This window comes from Diadema antillarum, unplaced genomic scaffold (genome assembly GCF_040938485.1).
Source record: "Diadema antillarum isolate AM-2024a unplaced genomic scaffold, OU_Dant_1.0 seq00000945_RagTag, whole genome shotgun sequence".
Classification (NCBI taxonomy): Eukaryota; Metazoa; Echinodermata; class Echinoidea; order Diadematoida; family Diadematidae; genus Diadema; species Diadema antillarum.
Genome location: NW_027271794.1, coordinates 820748 through 845041, shown reverse-complemented (window position 1 = coordinate 845041; position 24294 = coordinate 820748). Strand labels below are relative to the sequence as shown.

The 24294-nt window shown below is 37.9% G+C and overlaps 1 protein-coding gene across 1 annotated transcript in view; it reads right to left on the bottom strand.

Annotated features, from left to right (window-relative positions):
• LOC139741674 (voltage-gated inwardly rectifying potassium channel KCNH6-like) overlaps positions 1-24294 on the bottom strand; it is a 175590-nt gene that overhangs the window by 15394 nt on the left and 135902 nt on the right. The window lies entirely within an intron of this gene.

Here is a 24294-nt window from a genome sequence, read left to right as displayed (position 1 = left end):
TTAATTTTGGCACTCACATTATACCCATGCGTCACACAGCAAATAGTTCTACATTTACACCCCAATCAACTGGGGGATAGTAATAACTCCATTGAGTGCAGTTAATGCTCAATCACACACATAATATTATATCATGAGTTGAGTGATTGTACAGGAGAGGCACAAACACTTGAAATGGGTGTGTTTATGACAAATTCTGTATTCCACTTTCCTACTTTCCGTTTTTGACAAGAATCAACTTGAAACCATGTAAAGCCTGATGCATTGTTTTTCTTGTGATCAGAGGTACACAGGTTAGTTAGGATACTACATTTTAATTCACACTTTTCTTTCTTTTCTTTTTTTTTTTTTGGGGGGGGGGGGCAGCATCTATAAGAATGCTACAGAAATGCACTTTCTAGACTATTTAAACAATCAGGCTTTATGTTCATCATCAACAGGGATTGTGATTAATATTCACTTCTCCACACACAATACACTCTGTTGTATCTTCTTGCACACTTTTAGCTCTTCCATCTCTAAAAAAAGAAAAGCAGTTTCAAATGCACAATCAGCGGTGCCAAGCCCATCAGTCGCACCTAGAGAATAACGAACGTCAAACCCCTGCGTACGATTTACGCTGATGACCAAATCATTTGCTGCTTAGGCAAGTGCGCGGGGGTCTGGGTTAGGAAAATTAATTTCACTGTTTTCACCTCGCCCTCTCCAACTCTGCAAGGAATTCCTGCAATTACGATGACGTCGAAGGAGTTTAACAGGTACAGTTGAGGGAAAACTAGAAGATGATGAAGAAGACGAGGAGGAGGAGGAGAGACAGACAGACAGACAGTTAGACAGAGAGAAGGAGAACGATTTACAAAGGCAGATGTCACAGTTGAACCCGTAACTCGTCCTCAACGGGTTAAAGAGTAGGAGTTCTCACAGTTATAACCTGCTCCTTACGGGAACCTGGCAAACCTGGTTTTTGTGGTGTGAGCTGATATACGGGAACCTGGTATACCAGGTTTCGAAAATGTTGACAAGAGTGCCTGCATTCGTGGCCTAACTTCATGTTTATTGTGTGTGTAGGGGTGTGTGTGTGTGTGTGTGTGTGTGTGTGTGAGTACACTCAAACCTGTCTAAGTGGCCACCTGCTGTATGTGGCCACTACAGAAACTCCCCAACAGAAGAGCCACATTAAAGACTCTGTGCATAGCAGCCACTTCTCTTTTGAATGTGGTCAGTAGCCACCAATTTTGTACCAGGTATCCCATGATGGATTTCTAAGCTGTATATCATAGCCTGTATATAGCCACAGACCTGTGCGGAGCTGTAGCCAAGTTGATGATTGCTAAGCATGCATGAAATGAAGCTCACTGCATGTGACGTGCTGCACTTTTAAGGTTTATTCTCGAGTGTAAAGTATCTCAATTAGCCAGTAGATTATGAATCTTATCATCCATGATAAGCATTATGTGAATGTAACTCACAGTTATGAGTTACAATTTGCATAATCTTCAATTGATGCTCCAATTGATGATAAACTATGTGAATATAGCCATTTGTCATATTCGCACGTGACCCACCACGACAAAAGGATCTGAAAGTCGCTGATGGCTGAGCCGAGAAAATCGAGTTTGAAGTCAGATTGTCAAACTCCGTCAAAGCTATCAAATTTCTGTTCTTTTCATAATGTTGTAGTATAATGTTTCATCTATCATCTGCCTATCAAAATGTCGAAGCTAAATGATCAAAGGAAAGGGAAGAAATTAGCATTTTTCTGGGCAATGATTTTCCGACTTTAAAAAGAATGGGAAGGTGTCCCACAATTTGGATTTAGCACTGCAGATAGACTCTGCCCCTAGCAACCATGGAGTGATCTAATTGGTAAGTGCATGGCATCCTGGTTTACTGATTGGTCATGCGTAGAACGCTGGTGCTAAGCTTGAGTGAACATTGCAGAGTTTGCTACGAGCAGACTTTCTATTGTCATGGGGTGAAAACTGTCCTACCTCACCTCGATCACGATTGCCTCGGACAGAAAACTTTGAAGGCAGTTTTCTCGAAACGTTGATTACCTAGACCACCCGACATGGTATCATAAAATCATTACTTATTTCTGCAACTGAGTACTTTTATGAGTTGTAGTATACATTAACCCGTTGAGGACGAGTCCGGAGTATACTCGGGCAGGTGTCTATGGGAAATGTGTGTTGTAGCAAAATCAAACCGTCCTCAACGGGTTTAAATTAAAGCGGAAGAGTAAGGGAATAATGTCACGTCATTTTCAGAAAATTGACATCCTTCGACTTTCGGATCCTGTTGTTGTAGCGGGTCACATATAATCACCACCATTATCACCATAAAAGTCAAACTCTGCCTGGCATTTCCCTGTCTACACTTATCTTGCTGATATTACAAAGGAAAATAGGACACTGAATATGTGCAGCCTGTGGCACAGTGAGAGGTTCTGTTGTTTGTGTTGTTTCTCTTCTGATGTGAATTGATCTTTCCAAAAAAAAAAAATAAGCCTCACATCCCTTGGCAAAGATGGCCTGTCTAATCACTCTCTAAAAGATGTCTTGACAATTTGAAAAAGGCATGCTCAAAACAACCTCAAAGGCACTCGAATCTGTCAACATATTCTCATCTCTTGTTACGAAAAGCAAAGAAGGCGCTAAATGGAATCGCAGAGTTTCTTGTTTGTGTGTGACCAATCATCTTAATACTAAACTTAAATGGTCATGGACATTGCTTCAGACAATATTGCAGCCAAAGGTGCAAGGGGCTGACAAAAACAAGCAAACAAACAAAAACTTTCATTTGTTCAAACATAGAATGTTTACTATCTAATCTACCTCTAGTCCATATTTTCACAGTCTCAGAATGTTTTGAAATATGAGAAGCACGTTGCTGCATTGTTTTGAATCGATCAATGATGTTTTTAAATGATTCACCCCCTAGAAGCTTTGCAGGCTGCATCTCTCCCCCTGTTCAGATGCAAGCCAGTTTATACCAAAACTCGATAAAGAAACAATGTATAAAGAATCATCGTATGGCCGACAGACCGTTCAGACATTAATTCTGACCATTCTGGAATAACGTCGTATAGATGTGCAGTTTCTCACTGCGCATGTTGTTTAATGGTCATGAGTGACAGGTACTAGGTCATCTTTTGTGCTCACTCCCATTAAGCCCCGCCCAGTTATACCGTTCTATGGTCACCATACGTTCAGACGCACAATGAACGCGATGGAGTGCTGATTTGTTATTGAGTTCTAGTTTGAAACGACACTCTGACCATTGTTTCGCTATACGTCGTTCCGTTCTACGTCATTTCATTAATCAAGTTCAGACGTATAAATTCATTGTATAGCTATACCGTTTTGGTATAGCTATACCGTTCTAGTAAAAAATTTTTGTGTCTGAACAGCCTGTAAGCTTAAAAATTTACCAGTTACCTCCAACACATGATAATTACCAAGGCTACAAGTGTGGGTCCCTTCAAAGTATTGACTTGGAACTGTCTTTTAAAAAAAAAATTCCTTCCCATCAGCTTTCTTGCCATTCTTTATCATGTTCAAAATAAAGAAGAACAAATCCGAAGTAATGTGAAGGTTCTCAACTCTGAAAAACAAAACAAAACAAAACAAACAACACTGGACAATGTTATGATCTGGAGATAATGATTTCTGGTAGAATTTCACAGTCTTTCTGTATTTTCCAATAAAGAAGTTATTTTGAGTTTCTGTAGCATGGTAGCTCTGTGATTTTCCTGGCTGTTCTTCCAACTGGTAGACAAAATACAATAGTGGTTTAAACCCCACACTATGTATGTGATTAAAGTCCTTGAGCTATGGAATGCTAGAGTCCAGCCATTAACAACACTCTGATTTAATTCTGTTTGTTTGTTTGTTTGTTTGTTTGTTTGTTTGTTTGTTTGTTTGTTTGTTTGTCTTTTTGGCCAATTAACAGCATATTCATGTTTCTGCACACTCACTATAAAGTTTGAATATATATGACAAAGTCATAGCTGATGACTGTTGGTACGGCAGGCATTAATCAATGTATACAATGCAAGATATTCAGCGAGTCTAATCTTTTGCGAATTGGGACTTCCACATAATTTTGTGAGTGGTTATGTTTGTGATCATAGTGTACAATAATCATCACCCACCTTGTTCAGGTAGTGTGTACTGCATGCTTGTATGTATGCCTGCCTGTACATGAGTGTGTGCACATCGCATTCATGTCAGGATCAGAGTGATTGTTTTTACATGTCATTTAATTCACGAATAGCACCCAGCTGACAAAACTTGCAAAAAATAAATGAAATATATATAATTTTTTAAAAGATGCCGTGAACACTTGGCAACTCATAGATGAATGAGGAGATGGCGAAGTCTTCTCATGGATATGAGACGGAGGAGGAAAGGAATTTGAAAAAAAGTTTGGCAACACCAAGCTCAAACTCTAATCTCAGGCAAGAGGTGTGGGGTCTTGGGGTCTTGCCCTACGAACATTAACCTCATCTGAGAAGATAGTGTCTGTAAGATTGGGGTGGGGTACCAGAGAGGGTAGGGTGGGGGGGGGGTATAAATGATAAATGGGCATCACTTGGTGTTAAGGGAGCACGGTAAGACACGGATGCCACTTGGTGACGCTGACCTCGACTAGTGAGTCTCCAAACACCTGTGCTTCCACCGCTGTTGGAGATCGCTCGGCGAAGGCTGCAATTAGCTTCCGCCAGGCCGGGCTCGCGTGACGTGTTAATGCAATTTTTCGCAAGTGCAGCCAGGAATGCACCGGTGGAAGTGAAGCGGGGGAGAGCCCCAGGTGTGCAAATTTTAGCTAATTGCAAACTGATGAGGTCTGTCTCTATGGTATCATGCTCTAAAGAGAGAGGTCAATCAGGTAGTTTAAACCTGTCATCCACTCCCCCTCCCCCCATCCCCCTCCACCACCCCACCCCACCCCCACTGGTCTCCCTCCTTTATAAAGTAGATAAGTCTGACTTGGCAACTCCTGTCTTCTTGTTTAAAAGCACAAAGTTTCCGCCAATACTTCTTAATAGCCACTTTTCATAAAAAGCTGTCAGACAAAATGTTCTCCGTTTTTAGTTCATATCAAATTTTGAAAGAAGATACTCTCAGACTTAAACTGATACATACTCATCAAAACTTGATGTCACAAACAACTAAACTAAATGATTACAAATCCATATTTGAAAAGTTCCTTTCTAAAATAAGGAGCATTTAAAATCAGGATTTATTGAATGCACTGACTCTACTGTTTGTGTGGGTGTCACTAGAAAAGATTTAAAATGCCATGGCAACCACTACAAACGGATGGTCAAATTAATCTGGAACACAACACACTCATTAACAACATTCTTTTCACGATTTTGTCATACAGCAAGTCTACTGTTAACTGTTAAGGCAGCGCCTCTGTTGGGTTTTCATGTTACAATTTCACATACAGAGCTTGGAGAAAACCAACACAAGGAGACTTTTTTAAAAAAATGATTGGGTGTACAAAACTGATAGAAACACCCTCCCACTTGGCTTTAACTCTCCAAATTTCAAATTTAGAACTCAGAAAACAAAACAAACCCAAACTTTTCCTTGTCAATGTAACACAGGACTTCTGGACACACAAAAAAAACAACTCTCACACCTTCTTGTCAACTTCTTGTGGGTGTGCCACATACAGTCACAGATTAATGTTACAGAGTGAATAATAGCTGTTTTATTTCATGTGCTATATATTATGCACAGACAAGTATTCAAATAATATGAGCACATATTCTGCACATTCCTGGGCATTTTTGTAAATGGTAAAATATTGCATACTTGTTTTTAATTTGTGTAGATGAATACTAAATGTATAACATTAATACATGAAAACAATCATACTGCTCTTATGCACCTGTGTTAAACTCTGCGTACTTTGAAATATATGCAGAGAGAGTAAGTGAGGGGGACAGAAAGGGAGAGAAAAATATAGACATATATGTTTGTGTCTTGGCAATATTTCAACCGGCATAAACCTGAGACTATATGCAAACTGTCATTTGGAGCAATTTTCAACATCAGGGGATAAATTTAGCACACCAAATGGCAATGAGCAAATAAGACGACTATTGAAGTAGCACTGCGAGATCTGAAAGGTGCCAGAATGGGCTTTCGGAGGGGGGCCTGATTGGGCTCATGGGGGATCAGCGGTGATTCTGCCGGGCTCAGACGCGGTGGAAAGAAAAGGTTGGACGTGGAGGGAAGATTGAGGGTGGGGTGGGGAGAAGTGGGAGAAGTAGGAGGCTGGGACTGATGTTGATTGATGCCAGTGGTGTAAACATGTTGTGAGCAAGTAGCAATGGCATTGTACGGTTGGCCTGGATGGGTGTAGCAGAGAGGGGAGGATACAACGGGACAATAGACGGGTAATGCGACTTGGGGAATTAGTGAAAATCTACCTGCTGGGAAAAGGAATAAAAAAGAGTAAAAATGTGAGCTGCTGGAGATAAGAATTGACTGTTACAAGGTGTCGCTGAGAGGAAAGGAGAAGATGAGGAAGATGAAAACTATTAGATTGCCAACTTAGGAAGGGGAGAGGAAAATATATTTATAAGCAGATCTGACAGAAAACTTTTGTTACATGATGGTAGATAGGGAAGAGAGAAGAAGGGCAACATTGCGCCCCTGGGGAATGAGAGGTGGTAGACTTGGAATGTTAACGTACAAAGGGGGTAAGAAATATGTGCTGGAATGATGATGAGAGCATGTAGTATGAGATGAGAGAGGAATGTGTGGACATAATAGAGAATAAGAAGATCTGGGAATGAGGTACAGCAAGCTTGCGTTATGACATCCCCACAGGAACCGACTGAACAATTTATGTGGATCCATCTTGAGAGCATCTATGGCCTATTTGAGCTATGCAGCAATTAATGTAAGGACTAGACTTCTCTGTGTGCCCTTGATAATGAAGTGATGTGCATTCCTTGAATACTTTTCTTACACAGCCGTATAGAAATGAACATATTGAAAATGCATTCATAAAAGCAGGAACCTCACTTCTGTAACCAGCATTACATTTATATTTATACCCACAAACACTCACACACACACACACACACACACACACACACACACACAAATATACATTTACATATACATTCATGCTGGCAATCAAGGCATATACTTCCAAACTCCCTTCACGCATAACACATAACACACAAACACATACACACACATACACACACACACACACACATTACCGCACCGAGATGCAATTTGTCCTTAAAGGGATCGTATAGTTCTGGTTGAGACATCTTCAGGTTTTTAACATTTTTTTGTTTTTGTTTTTGTTTTGGTGACATAATAAGAAACCTCTTATGAAATGTGGAAGAACATGTAATTCCAAGAAGAATTCAACATTTATTTGATGAAAATTGGTTTTGAAATGGCTTAGATATCCAAAACAGAGCAATCCGAATAAAAGGTGGGACCCACCTTTTATTACAATCACTTTGTTTCACTTTGTTTCACTTTGTTTTTGGATGTTTCAGCAATTCTAAAACTGATTTTCATCAAATAAACTTTGAACTCCTCTTAGAATGGTATGCTCTGTACTATTTCAAGTGTTTTCTTGGTATTTTGCAAAAAGTTAAAAGCCGAACCCTCCTCTCCACCTATACTAAACCATCCCTTTAAGATACAAATGGGGGGCAGGTGTGACATGACTTGTCCAGGCGTCTGTAAAGGGGACAGACAGTGAGGAGAGAGATCGGGGGAAAATGATTACCTGTCATCATGTCGAGAGCTCCACATGTAAGCACACACTACAAAACTGCACTATACAACCACTAGATATGGATATCCTTAACTTGATATTCCCACTATATTCTTTAGACTCAAAGTCTTTCATTAATGAATGATTTATTACTGGAAAAGAACAGCAAGAGTGCTTGCCTCAAGACAAACATACTTTTGAAAAAAAAAAGAATTGTACAAGCAATTGGCTTTGCAACAATGTTAGGCATTTCAACTATCAGAAAGATGGTTCTTCAATACAGAGAACTACAAGCTTTAGTTTAAATGAAAAAATAAAAGGTTTTGAATATCAAAACATTTTGTGACTTGGACATTTGTAAAGGAATATTAAATTTAAGATAAAACATTTTCCATTGGATGTAAATGTCGTAAGAGTAGTATCTGCACAAAATAGATTGTTTTCAGTTGTACTGGCTTTGATGTATGCACCTTCATCTGTGCAGCGAGGTAATGGGACACCTATACATATGTCAAGGAGGGACTGATAAATCTCTCACATCTCATATCTACATCAAACGGGCAGAAATATATTCATCCCGCATGAATTCTGTTTGTCCACACTGATTGTGACCTCTTTGAAGTTGTGTGGACAAGACGGTCTAAATGTGGAACTCTCAAATGGTCGATGGTCTCTTCCACCCCTTGACATTTACTTGCACTTCAGAGCATGCTGCCCATCCCTAACTATGAAAGGCTCATCTTGATCAGTAAACTCACAACGTGTGTGGTGCCTTTACTAAGCCGGCCCTGCTAGTGTACCCTAATAAACTGTAACATACTCTATCTGGTCTCCAGGGGCGGATCCAGGAATACCGTAATTCCATAATTCCTTGACAAAATTAAAGGGGGGCGCACGCACACCCCCCCCCCCATTTTTTTTTATTTCTTTTGTTTTAACAAGAACTAAAGAGGGGGCGCGTGCTTGGTGCGCCCCTACCTGGATCAGCCACTGGGTCTCTGTTACTATATCCAAATCACTGTATTTACCATGGACACATGAGAATCTCCTGTGTAGGCAGATTTAAAAAAAATCAATCTCAGCTTAGGAACAAGGCTATTACAATCTTGCTGCTCACCAGCAATTTGCAAAATTTGCTAGAACTAAACCCTTTTGAAAATAACAGCTTTTAGAGTATTCAATACTAATAACAGTACATATTTCATCAAAAAGTTAAAAAGGTTTTCAATTTTACATTGAAAATCTCCTCAGATTGAAAATCTAAGACTTGAATATTTAGAAATGATAAAGTTAAGATATCATATCTTCATCCATGATTTCACATTTAAGAAGCTCTGCCAATATACCCTGAGAAGCAAAAATTGACTTTATTAAATTTCTGTTGCTACATTCAAACCAGCCTTCACCATAAACGCACAATTAATCTTCTGGGTAGAGTTGATGAGAAAAAAAAATCAATCTCAGCTTTGGAGCAAGGCTACTGAAATCTCGCCACACTCTCCTCTCGCCATCCATCATTGGACGTGCAGACGATTGGTGACTAATGACAGTGTGCTCAGCCTTCAGGAGAGTGGAATAGTAGCTGATGAATTTTGCAAATGAATTGAAAGTAAGAGAGCCATGAGTGTGTGTACATGGGGGTAAATCTTATCCCCCCCCCCTTTCTCCTCTCCATCCCCCCCCCCCCCTTCAACCTTAGTGTCAAGATATGGAATCATGGAAATGAGTAGGCTCTGGCCAACTTGGAGGAGGTTCATTGACTCCTACAAGTATTCTCCTCAACCACCCTTCCCCCATAACACCATCACTGCTGTCATGATCTCCCTAGTCTGTGGGGTATGGTATTCATTTCAAGAGTCTCCCTGGATGTGCAACACTTATGCAGAAAAATGCCTCTCGAGGCTGGTCATGAATAAACGACGACAACTTGCGGAAAGCTTTTTCCATGTTCATAACATACACACCAAACATACCATAATACATGTGAGAACCAAAACGGCATTAATAATGTACAATGTCTGTCTGTGGAGTTAACACCTTCTTGCCTCACTGAAAATCTGGTATCACAATTTTACCCTTACTCTTTGCCTGAGTCAACAGAAATGGAACTAAAAATAAAAAAGATACTTGTCATCTCCATAAATCTTGTCTCTTTAAACTCATAATAGCATGTTCAAAGTATTAGTAAGTCACAGAGAATTGCATAATCCTCAAAATTTGAATCAAATACACTAAATACACAATATTTTTATATAAAATATATGACTTACAGCGCTCATCTCCATAGAAAACCTTGGAATTGCTAATAACTTCATGACATTTTACTGATATTGTATGATCCTATAAATAGATGTTATGTTACGTATATTTATTATGGCGGCAGCATGGGTGTGAACAAGTTTTGCAATTAGGTGTAATTGGAGAAGCTTGCACATATTTTCAATGACAGGTCAACAAGCTACGTAACTCTGGATAGGAACAGTAATTATACGTAATATAAGTATGAGTAAGAGATTTAGAAAAAAAATTATACTTTAATCCACAAGCTTTGTAAAGGGAACTAATTTTCGGGTGAGCAAAAGGGATTCCACAAATCATCGGTGATGAATAGAAAGTGACTGCACTTTTCATTACAAAAATGCTGCCACATGCCAACACTCTCTGAATAACCTTATCCCCACCCCTATTACATTCATTCAGGATATCATTGTATTACTTTAAATGTCACATAGCACTTTGCTGTAATTCCACCAGTAAAGAGAACCAAAGCCCAAATATAAATGTGCATTGAGTGAAAAAAAAATTATCAGAACACATCAATGAAAGTTTGAGGAAAATTGGACTATTGATTCAAAAGTTATGAATTTTTGAAGTTTTGATGTAGTCTTGGTGCAGTCATTTGCCCGCATAAGCAGACTACTACTGTTCATGATATCATTTAGACAATAATATAAAGGAAATTCCAACTTATTTTCACTTTTCTAGTATAAGAAAAGAACACTTGACTTTAATACCTCTTTCAAAAAATAGGGGGAATAATATTATCCTTAACATATGTCTGTATAACAAGTTTGTGGAATCTGTACTTTTCATGAAAAATAAACTTTTGAGGAATTTTCCTACTATTTTCTTTATATTGTTGTCCAAAATGACATCATGAACTGCAGTAGTCTTGTTATCCAGCAATGATAGCAACTAAATTTTAAAAAATTCATAACTTTGAATTGGTTGTCCAAGTTTCCTCAATCCACACTTATATTTTGGCTTTGGTTTCCTTTAACGATGACTGGTTGCCACATTCATATCTACATAAGATCATGTTAGCATATACAGTATATGGTTATCAGTTGATCGCTTCATGCTGTAGATCCACAAACCCAAGCACTGTATGAAAAATGCATCATGTATTGTACGTCAAATACGTGGTACCAACACTCAAGTGGCTCAACAGAGATTGCATGTCGCTTTACCGATTCAAGAAAGATGTTCTGCATTTGACATTGTCGCGGTAAGTTTGTAACATACAGGGAATCAATATCGATACCAGATGCAATGATATGCAAGTATAATATTACCGCACTTTTGGACTAATGACGTCACTGAGATATGCATACTAAGCTTATTTGGGACATGAAACATGCATTAAGCACGATTCCCTCACTGACCTCCGTGTGCATGTAAGCACTGCTAAAAGCACTTTACAATCATTACGTTCCTCACTCCATGTCTCACCTCTATCTTTCTCCACTCTCATCTAAGATGGGATTCTTCTCCACTAAGTAGGTGCATCCCACACATTAACCCTCTGACTGCTTTACTGTAAGTGCTGATTGGCGCAAAGCACCCAATGGCATCAAACACTCTGTCAAAAGGCCCTGGCATAGAAACGGTTACCTCCTCGGAAACATTCTACCTATTTTAACACGTTGACGACTAGTCCCCAGTATACTCTGACAGGTGTCTATTGGAAATATGTGCTACAGCAAAATCGGTTCATCCTCAATGGGTTAACCCCTACCGTTCTTAGTTCATGGGAAGGCATGCACACTGGAGTGCTTTAATTCTTCCCTGATTGGCTCAGGTGCCTGGAAACTAATCAGCAATGAAAATTACACTTGTACATACACTGCCTCTCCATCGAAACAAAATACTGCCAGATCATCACTACACTACTGCAGCACAGCAGTGCAACACTAACACACTAGTACACCACCATATTATCACAGGTTTCATGCTACCACATTATCACACTACCATACCATCACAACAAAACTTCAACACTACATTACTATGCTACTACACTAATACAGACCACCACAACAATACTCTACCACCATACTAGCCCCACATCATTACTTTTCTATACATCATTCTCCATGTGTGATGTCATGAACAGTTGTAGTCTTCTCATCCAGCGATGGTGGCACCAAAACTTTAAGATTTCATAGCTTTCAAATAAATTATGAGATTTTCTTCAAACTTCACCGATATGTTCTGATAATATTGCTTAATTTATTCAATACACGTATATGGGTTCCATTCCCCTTTATCTGTTTGTATTCATTTTTTAAGTGACAGAAAGTGTGCGTGTGTGAGAGAGAGAGAGATAAGCATATTCATTTGAGCACCACAAGGATGTAAGTAACATATAGAAAAAAATATGGAAGTTATGCCATTCTACTGCTGAGCTACAAAGACACAAGACTTGAGAAAATAATATTCACAGCATACAAGACATGTTCACTGTCACAACAGATTTGAGTATCACTACTGCCACTCTCCCCCGATGCACTTAGCACCGCTCGGATGAATTCGAAAGCGATGCTCCTCATGTGAGTGGGAAATCATTGCGCCTGTGGGGTAGTTGGCTGGACGCTGGGGATGTTTCGAATATCACATGTCTTTATAGCAGTGAGGGCGCTTTAAACAGCTTGCGTTGGGCAATACTTTCTGCATAAAGTCAACCCCTAGCCCAGGGAAGACAGTCCCTTGCAGTGCTTTCAAGGAAACGATATAAACCTTTCATTACATACATGTACCTGTAATGCCATCAGAAACTCTGCATTTTTTTTTTTTGACTGAGAGCTTCCATACTATTCTTGGATAAGCTTTCTGCTATGTTTTATTGACCATCGCCTATGCATGCATGTGTGCTTGGATCTATCTACTGCAGGCACTTGTTAGGAAACAATTAAATATTTATGAGCTACTAACAGCTTGGAGTCCCCTCAGTGGGACTACTGTATTGTAGGCAAGGACTATAAAATGTCTTGTCTTAGGACACAACTCTTGCTGCCAGCTTACCTAAACCTAGAACCTCAAAATAGAGAGTTTGGGGTCTTTATCTACTGAGCTACAACTGGTTCCTTTATAATTATGGGTAACATTATATATCATAACGTATTCTCACATATTATCATTTTGTGTTCTATAGGCCTACCTGAATCACTTTAGAGTTAATGATCCTTATTCCCTATCACTATTCATCTTATTCTATTTCTCATCTGCTTCTTGATATCTCTGTTAGATAGAAATTCCTTTTTGGGGGCACAATTTCATCAAAATATAATGTGACAAATGAGCAACACAACTGCCATCTTGAATCTTCCCATATTAACTTTAAATGGATGCATTTTGATTGAAAAAAAAACAGCAACAAGATTTCCACCCAAAATAGCCTGCTGTACTTAGGATACAGCACCTTTATCCTGAATTTGCTTTCAGCTACACTGTATGCAACCTTTGGGAGGGAAATCATATAACGTTACTTTGAATCTGTTTTGAATTTTATGCTCAAAGTTTGTTTTGTCCTACAACACAGATAAAAAAAGCCACAGGTCTCCATGACTACGATTTTCATTAATGATACAGATGCCATGCAACCAGGATCTTTGTTAAGTCTTCCTGCGCCACATACAAAACAAAAAACAAAAAGATGACAAACTGAAAACAACCTTGAGCATCATACACCTCTGAGAGTGCAGAACAAAAAGCTGTCTTCCACACACATAGATTGCCAAGTACTGGATGTGGATTTTTACCACATGCTGCATGCTTGTAAGAGGTCACAAAGTATCTACCACATTACAGATACTACTACTACTACTTCTACTTCTACTACTACTACTATAAATAATAATGATAATAATAATAATAATAATAATAATAATAATAATAATAATAATAATAATAATGATAATGATAATAATAACAATATGGAAAATCTATATACATTGTAGCGCTTAAGACAAAAATGTTTCTACAAGTAACAAAAGAGAACAAACATACAAATTGACTATGAGTTCAAATTATCCACAATTACATAATCATCGGTTTTGTTTTTGAAAAAAAAATGGGTTTTGACACAAGAAAGCTATCATTGGAAATGCTTCTTTAATGATATATTGTGTCCACTAACAGTCCTTCTCAAGATACAGATTCAGGGAAAATTGGTCTTTTTAGGAGGAAGAAGGGGTGGAAAGAGGTTGTTGCATTACTCAGTACACATATATACGCAGTATACAAGGCACCGTCAGGTGGCTGGTAATGTTTGAAAGCCTCACAGTTGGTTTAAATGATATGTCGGCCAAGTGAGTCGGAAATGAAAGGTTATTTGCATCCTCTACACTGTCTCGCGTGTCGTACACGGGTGTCAGCTGATGCAGCCAGAATTTTGCCTCCCCCGCTCCCGAATAAATGGATCGCGGATCATTTGCAGGTGGCCGGGCAACAGGTTGTCGGATTAGCTCCCCCGGCAGGATTCATCACTTACGGTCTACGAGCACATGCGGAAGACACGCCCTCGATAAACCAGTACACCCCTCCCCCCCCCCCCAACAATCCATATTTCCATGAGTACTAAAGTGACTGCTTCCTATCCAGACTTTACTAGCTTGCAGTCTCTTTCCACACACACCACACACTCTTGAAGACAAAATCAATCTAGGGGGGAAGCATCTGGCACTTAACTGCCCCACCCGTCTCCTGGTGTCGAGACATTACTGTTGCCATGGGAACAGCAGAGGCATGACTACGTTTGCACGTTATGAAACAACCTTTTTTTATTTTTTGTTTTGTTTTGATTGACAGCTTCATGCTCTTTTCAACGTAGAAGATGCATATGAATAAAAAGCACGATTTAGACATTGAAGTCTACAAACAGGAATGCAAAAGTCTATAGTATTGATATTTAAAAAGAATGCTTCAGTGATCATTCCTATGCTATGATTTGCAGGTTTATGCACTCACGTAAAGACTTTGCTGTGCTGAAGACACAGAACATGTAGTCTTTTTTTTGTTGTTGAAATGTTCATATATAGCTGTATGTGACTGTCACAAGAAACCAGGGCGTATGAATAAAGAAGCATTATCTTTGTGGAGAGGGTAATATGAATATTCATTTTTTATTTACATTTTTAGAGTGCCAAAGCAGCAAAAAATATTAACAAGACATATAACTAACTATAATTAAATTAGACTACTAAGAGAAATGATCTAGATGAAGAACTTGGGTGTCTGTTTCATTATTATTATTTTTTTTTTTGGTCTCTGCAAATGCCATAAAATCACTTTAGCCCTGATGGTAGTGTTGAAACCTGGAAGCCAGTAAGTGACAGGCTGATATGCTAGGCAGGGTTCTTCTTTATATTACTCACTTTGTTCTATCATGATGCAACTCTAACACAAAATATTGTCTTCATGGAGGACACTAAAGGAATAAAATCCACATCACAATTAAAGTTTGTTTGTTTTTTGTTTGTTTGTTTGTCTGTTTGTTTGTTTGTTTGTTTGTTTGTTTGTTTGTTTGTTTGTTTGTTTGTTTGGGGGGGGGCTCACTTTAAAGATCCCAAATGTCAATGACATTTTGGTGGAAGGATTCAACTTTCAATCCATTTCTACCCAAGCAAATTTGAGCACATTGAAGCTGGATGTCACCTTGTTAGTCTTCATTTCCACTTAGAATCTGTGATTGCACCTCTCTGCTCAACTACTTTTCCAAGAGGTGAAAAAGTATAGATTCTTTTTTTTTTCATTGAGTTTTTATTGATCAAATTAACAGGATTACAAAAACATCACAACAAAATTTGAGATAATAAAGATACTAATAATATTAAATAATAATAAAAAAATTAAGTCAACAAATTGTAGAAAATCAAAGCAAAGCAGCATAGAATAAAGTCAATAAGAATGTTGTACATATGCAAAGGTACATTATTTGAAAAACAGCCTAAAGAGATAATAGTGAGCATCAAATCGCCCTTAAGATGCCCTCAGGAGAACCCACCAGATTCCATGTGAGACAATTAACAGCATATAGAAACAAGTATACATAACAAATGGCTAAAAAAAAGTATAGATTCTTCTCTCTGATGTCATAACTTTGTTAGAAGAATAAAAGCTAGTGTGATGTCATCTTTCCTTGTATGGTCCATAGGTAGCCTCGTCAGATAATGGTCTACATGGAATTCTAAGAAAACCGCTGGATGACCCATTACTATTGAAGGTTTCCACCCATCAATGAGAATAAGAAGAAAAGAATGGACGGAACTCACGTCGCCACCGAGAATAAAGGAGTATTTATCTATCTTAATCATCTGTACATCAAGGCATTAATGGCTTTAATTAGGATCCTTTGGGAGTTTGGGGATGGGATAAGGATGCAAATTAATCTACATTAATCTTAACAGAACTTTCCTTGAGACGGGTATTGGGAGGGTAATGATTGGGATCTCGTGCCGGCAATATCCACCTGCTTGCCTTCGTCGCTTCAAGCCCGTCTTCGCAAAAAACTGCAAAGCGGGCCCTATACGAACGGCGAGCATGCATGCCGAGAGCGTGACTCCGCTCTCATTAATCAATTAGGACGCAATTTGAGCTTGCAGAGTTGACAGTGTTTCCGATTGTGCATGGCCGCGATAGGGAGGATGCCAATATAGTCAGATTGGACAATTAGACGTCTCTGAATTCGCCATTACTGAACTGGTCGACAAGAGGGGGTGACAGAAATAGAAAATTGAAAAAAAAAGTTCGAGATTGAGAGGGATGGGGGAACAGAGAATATGATTGAGGATCGAATACCATTTACAAAGGGTGCTACTGTTAAATAATAAAAGATATGATACAGAGATATATATGTACTGTAAAGCACAAGGAGAAAATGGATCATCGATCTATGTGCTAATTGCGAATACTTTAGATGGAAATTACCTCGGAACAGAATCGAGGGACAAAATCAATTTGCTAGGTACAATTTTGAAAAATGTGCAAACTTCATTCTTAAAATTGAAACAACAACAAATAGGAGAAAGAAATGTTTCAAGGAAAAACAGCAAAGGAAACATTCTTTATGAACTATGATATAAGAAACATGCACACATACTATGTGGACAAGAAGATGAACAGTTCACATTATATATAATTGAGCGAGCCTTCCTTGATTTCATTACCTATATAAAATGTAGGACATGATAGTTATTCATATGTAAAAGCATAGAGCAAAGTATAAATTAAAAATGCTGTTGTAAGTTCATTAAACGAGGTACCACTATATCAAATTAATTTCTAAAACTTACCATCATCAACATTATGAGAATCAAACTTGAATTCATTCAGTAACAGAGCAGACATGATTGATCGTGTTTTAAGAATGATCAAAGATACAGCTGTATGGTGGGAGAAGCTAATAAGAAATGCACTTTTAAGCAGAAAATGAGGACACTTAAACCAAGAAAACAAATTAAATCTTGTGAGATGAAAGAAGAACTTGACTGTAAGATAAACAATAATGTCAGATGAAAAACATGAGGATATTCCAACAGAACTATACAATGAAACAATCTGCCATAGACTACCAAATGCACATAATGAGCTGGTTTGTAATTATATTACAAATCATATATGCTTTTGTATCAGAGGGATATGTCATCTCTGAGATGAGAGAGAAAAAAAATCTTGATAGAGTAGCAGTCAGCAATTATGGATTGAATGAATCTTGTAATGTGAAAAAATTCTACAAAGCAGGGTGAACATCACTTTGCCACTGAAAACTGAACCAATACTATTCATTAACCTTGAAGCAGCGAGAAAGAGATAGCATTGGAAAGAATGTTAGACAATAAGAGAGAAAAAGAAAGAAAGAGAGGAAAAGAGAGGAAGAGAAAATGTGAGACATACCATTCCCTGCTATCCCGCTTATCTAGCATGATGGAAGTAGTTGTCATGGTAACATGGCACTTCATTGAAAAAAAAAGGTAAGGTCTCAGAATAATTATGTCTGTGTGCTGAACAAATTGTTTATCACAGAGGTAACCTTTGCGATGATGGGCTTTGGCGCATGCATTCACACGAGGGAACGTGTTGCATTGGTAATGTCAGGCCGAAACTCAAGCATTGAATAAAAACAAACAAACAAAGAAACAAACAGAAACCCTAAATGGGTTGAGGAAATGAATATCATAGTCAATTTATGAATGTTTGTCAGGTTAAATAAATTGATGTATTTTTTCTTCTTCTTCTTATGGACAGTATTACATAATCAGTCATTTCCAAACCAAACTCTACTTTAATAGTGTACTTACAATAAGCCTAGGTTTCAAATTGCAAGAACATCTCACAAAAATATCTGTGACCCCCTCTTTCACTAAAATTTCTGTGCGAAATAACAGCTTTTACAGCAAGTGAAAGCCATGTCACCTTTCTTCCCCTCTGCTTATCCCTCTATCTTTTCTACACACACTCATTAACAACATTAACACAGACACACACACACATACACCTTGCATATGTCTTGAGGTCATATATGTGCACACACACTTACACACAAACATTGTCCACTTTTTGTAGGTCGTATACAAAAACACTCAAACCTTGTTCATAAGGTGATACACATATTCTCTACTTCTCTAGGTCATACACACACACAAACACACAAATCTTATTTACGTCACAAGGTAATACACATACAGACCTAAATGCACACATATTTTTTTCCTACTTTTCTAGGTCATGTACACATACAAACATACAAACCTTGTCAATGCCACAAGGTTATACACACACAAACAAAAACACACACACTTTCTCGACTTGCCTATGTCACAGACACACATACACACACTTGCACTTGCACTTTATCAACATCTCTGTTTCACATACAAATAAATGGAGTCAAAAGGGGCCTGAGCTTTCGATCCTAGCAGAATCTTCGTCAGAGGCAAAAGGCCCCTTTTGACTCCATTTTACTCCATTGGCTCGCCACTATTGGATAAGCAGTTTTCAGCAGCTTTTTTTTTTTGCAACACATACAAATAAACACACGCTCTGGAGCAAGTCTTCTATTTCACTGTGTCACTTTAAAATACACACATTTGTCATGTCTATCTCTACCTTACTATCTTCCACACAAATACAAAACAAAGACAAAACTGAACTGTAAAGAAGCAGAATGGCAACAAATCCGTCTCCATAAAACTCTATATCGTTGTTATTCTTCTTATCAGTTATAACACTTTACAAACCAATCCTAAGTTTGGACTGGGGCAGTTCAAATCCCCCCCAAAAAAACATTTTTGGACTGGCAGCTCGTTCCCCTCCATTTACAGCCATAATGCTTCTTGTCAGACAGCATGAGATGTGTTCATATTATCTACTTTTTGCAACCACCAGTGCATTGAAACAGGTGTGTGACTGTAAGCATGTGTGTATATTGCATATCTCTCTCTCTCTCTCTATGTATATACATGTACAGTGTATATTATATACACACATACACGTATATGTACAGTTGTATATATATACCAGACCTATCAAGTCCCACGCATTAGGCTAGAGTCTCCCCCTCTAAAAACAAACAAACAAATAAATGCCCCTCCCCTTCCCACAAAATACAACAATAACAACAAACAAACATGGACTTCCATCCATTAAAATTCAAATTTTTGGACAATCATTTCTTTTTAAAATCAGAATCAATCAAAACATTATATCTGCAATGTACCAGATTACATGATTTACAGGTTTAAAGACTAAGCAGTGTGGGGATTTATGGGTGGGCTGATTCATTCGCTGCCCACTGTGGTACATTTGAAAACCACGAATAGCACCTGTTAGTGAATAGCATATGCTCATCTGTGACCATTGACTCCAGTCAAAATTCTTCAGCTGTGTGTGTACTTACACAGAGAGCAGTTAAAAAGTTGTACACAATTTCTTTTTTTACAGGAATTCTTAAATATATCAGAGCCGGCCAGCCTTCCAACTTCCAACATGTTACCCCCACGCTACTGGGCCTTTAAAATGTCACAGCTCCTTACTGCTGGAAGGGGTACACCCCCACTCACGCCCTCTCCCCATTTGGTCATTTCGCTTCCTCGAGCAGCTCTGATGCGCCTCAAAATCTCACACCTAGCTGCCCTCGAACACGTCATCTCTGATATAAACACACTTTATATGGATTTTTTTTTTTGCTTTGCTTTTGGCATCAAGTAGTCAAATTGGCAACAAATATATCCTATCAGTGTCAAGGGTGGCACTCAATCATCAGCCAAACTAGGAATGAAGTCAAATTATAATGCTATGACTTCATTCATGTGTACTCACACCCTCAGCAGCAGTACATTACTTGACGAAACAAAACTTTTCAGTTACGGTCCTAAAATTGATATAGTGATAATCACTCGCAATAAAAAGGACATCATGCACAGCTGTTTTTACTCAGACAGGCTGTGTTGTGCAGGACAATTGAATGGAAGGGGAAACATATCACATTTTTTTAATTTCAGCTAACTTTGATATCCTGAATATTAGTTGGTCTGGGTTTTCTTTGTTCATGTTGTTGGCAAATGGAACATGGCTAATTTGCACTGCATGCTTGAAGACAGCATTGCTTGATACGTACCTCCATACCCTGTATCTGCTGATGACTAAAATTAAGCTTTCGTAGCATTTTCACACAAACAATCAACATGTATCAAGAACATAAATTGTCTTTTCCCCTGCCTCAGATCATAATGATAAAGATAATAATAATGATGATGATGATGATGATGATGATGATGATGATGATGATGATGATGATGATGATGATGATGGTAATAATAACAACAATATTACAGTATGGTCTTCTTGATCCAGGGTAGCTAGCTCTTTCAGCACTGTCACTGTTTTACCAGAGGGTCCTACCATTATGATTACCGAAGAGTCGCCAGATACTAATTTTATGCATCTTAGTTAAGAGGAACATGGAAGGGACATGGTGCCTATGAGAACAGGTGCTTCATGCACATCAACTCTATGGGAAATTGCCACAGCTGGTACCTAAAGAGTTAATCAGCAGTACGCCATTATCAAAAAGTTTCATCCTTCAAGAAATGACACACATTCAAATGTGACCAGGGGGTTGCATCAGGTGGTTTAAAGGAGTACATGAGTATGTTCTGATGAATTATGTCTACATTCATATTCCAACTGCTGTATGATGACATCACAGTTTAACAAGAATTTCACTGGAATGGGAGATATGACTCTTTAATCCCATACATATAATAGATGCATATTGGTATCACCACACACTCTACAAATCAAATTTGTGGTTAGATATATGCATGACTTGAGAGGAAAGAGCAAAACATTTACATTTTGAACAATTGCGTTCCGAGCGCAGTCCGTACGCATGACAATCTTGTTATTCTGCAGGTGCGTACACGAGTCACTCGCACACTTTGTTTTTGTCCACAAGTGTAAAAGCAAATGAATATTCCAGTCGTGTAATTACAACTGAGCATAGATTTGCTCCCCGTACGGTGTCCCCACGCATTGACAATGCACAAAACCACTCAATCACCCCATCCCGACGCTCTCCTTTACGAAACTCTCACCGGAGTCTTTAAACGACCTTTGCTGGCAGAATACAAACCTAATTAAGGAGGAAACCGATAAGGCTGCGATTTTTCCCTTTCCAGTCGAGCGTGTTTTGATGACGTATGGACAAAGACAACTTGTCCGTAACTGAAAACGAGCGAAGAATAATACGCATAGCCACAACCACACACATTCATAGCTGATAGTTTTCTAAGGGTTGTTGTTTTGTGAGATGCAATTAATCTCCGAACTATACAACTGCCAGTATTCTCAAGATATTCAAACTTTCAATGGTGAGAAATGTTTGGATTTTTCTCCTCCTGTTTTTCTTTTCGAAACCATGAATTGCAGTGGACAAATGGGGGTCCAGATTGATGGAGGGCACGTACAGATACTTTGCTCTAGCTTCTGTGTGTGTCAAAGCATAATAAATAACAAGAACAAATACACTGCATTCGAATCACCACACTTGGAGGTAAGATATTCAAGGGGGCGTCCCACCTAATAGGCAGTACAAGTCACTGTACTTAGAATTACAATAATGTTACAGTAATCTTTCTGTGTGTATTAACTCAGTTATCCCTGCCACATTTGTATTAATGATGCACAAGCACGGTCTTCCTTTCCATATAGATTTGATTCATCTCTATGAATTCTAATATTGTTGGAGAGTTCATGCAGTTCGTAATCAGCAAAGCAAAGTTGATGGAAACTTTGACAGTGGTAAGGAAAGAATTACATTCTAACAAAATGGCTCCCCGTGTTTGTTTCACTGTCTTTGGTCACTAACATCTTCCCCTAATTGGCAGTCTTATGTCATTAAAGGTATGGAATGGTATTGGTTGAGGTGAGGTCTCAGATTTTAACTTTCTGTGAGATATTCAGAAATCACTTTATGAAATATCTAAGAGTTTTCAATTCTAAGAGGAATTCAAAGTTAATTTGATGAAAATTGGTTTTGAAATGGCTGAGGTATTCAAATACCAAGTAAAACAAAGAGATCTTAATAAAAGGTGGGTCCCGACTTTTATTAGGATATTTCTATAAATAAATGAATGAATAAACAAATAAATAAATAAATAAATAAATAAAGAAGTAAATAAATATAAAATTCATATATATATATATATATATATATATATATATATATATATATATATATACATATATAGAAAGGCCACATCCCAGACTTCTAAGAGAACAACATGGAAAGTCCCTTAGTACTCTTGACACGCAAACCTAATGATATTGGTACAATTCCATGAATGCTCGAGTGCCCATGCATCTATACAGAGAGTGGGGTTGCCTGCGGAACCAGAGCGGTTCCGTGACAGCTGTTCTGAATCAATATCTATCAAATAATAAATATTGTTAGGAAGTGAGGAGAAAACGATCATGAGCTTGTCTTTAGGCATTCCTTTCCACTCTAAAAATTCAATTTTCTGGCAAGAGATACGCTTTATTTGGAAAGATCTTTTCGTCTCTTATTTAAATGGAGCGGGGATTTGTGAATACATACCCAAAAAAAAAGAAAGAAAAAAGAAAAAAGAGAAGGATCTGCGATTGACATGATGGTTGTCGGCTGTGAATGATGTCTTCTTGAGAAAAAGCAATATGTATCAAAATAATATATCATTTCTGATTACATTCATTACATTCATCACAATTTGAAAATAATTATTGATGCACTAATTTTTTCTTGGCAGGTCATGATGTCAATACCAACATGCACTTTACATCTTCACTGTAAAGATTCTTAGATCTGTAGAGACTGTTCTGGGTGTGGCGTTGTCCAGCTCTTCTCACTGGGGTAACATATACTCCTTGCCTTTATCAAATTCCTATTAAACATTAATGTAGCCACATTTTGATTTATTTTGCTTTTTGCTTTGTGAAGTACCTTTATCTGTTCCTGTGTTCAATCCACACTTTAACAATTTGATTCAATCTTCTCCACTTCTTTTTTGATGTTGTGAATGTGTATCAATGTGCACAAATTACCCCATGCCATACTGAATTCTGATATCCCCATAGACTTAATACACAGGCTACCAGGTTCGTGAATGGAATGGGCTCATGAAATATTCTATGAAGAGTTTGAGTGCAAAAGCTAATATATATATATATATATATATATATATATATATATATATATACATATATATACATATATATTTGATTAATTAGACATAATTGAGATTCAAGTTGCTGAAAAACAGGAAAAGTGATTAAAATGTATGTGATAATTTTACCAATATTTTCAAAATTATTTCTTGTTGTGTCATGAGTGTAATATCAAGGGAAAGACTACATTTTTCACTATTTGATGATGACCTTACTTAAAAATAAAAAAAAACATTGAAAATGGTGTTTATCAGTTTGTTTGTTTTTTCATTTCAAACTCTTCCTACGTATACTGTACTAAATGTATTGGGATATATGTTTATGTTATTCTCGTAATGTTTGTCTTTATCATTTAATACCAAGTAAGATGACATAAGAGTTGCCCAGGTCTGTGTACATAATCATATGTAAACATATATATAATTATATACATATATATATATTTTTTTTGGGGGGGGGGCAGTGCTTTTTGAGACCACAATACCTGCAAACTGCTTCCAGAAAATGTAACACCCAAACACTTTGTTTGATCATTATCGAAAT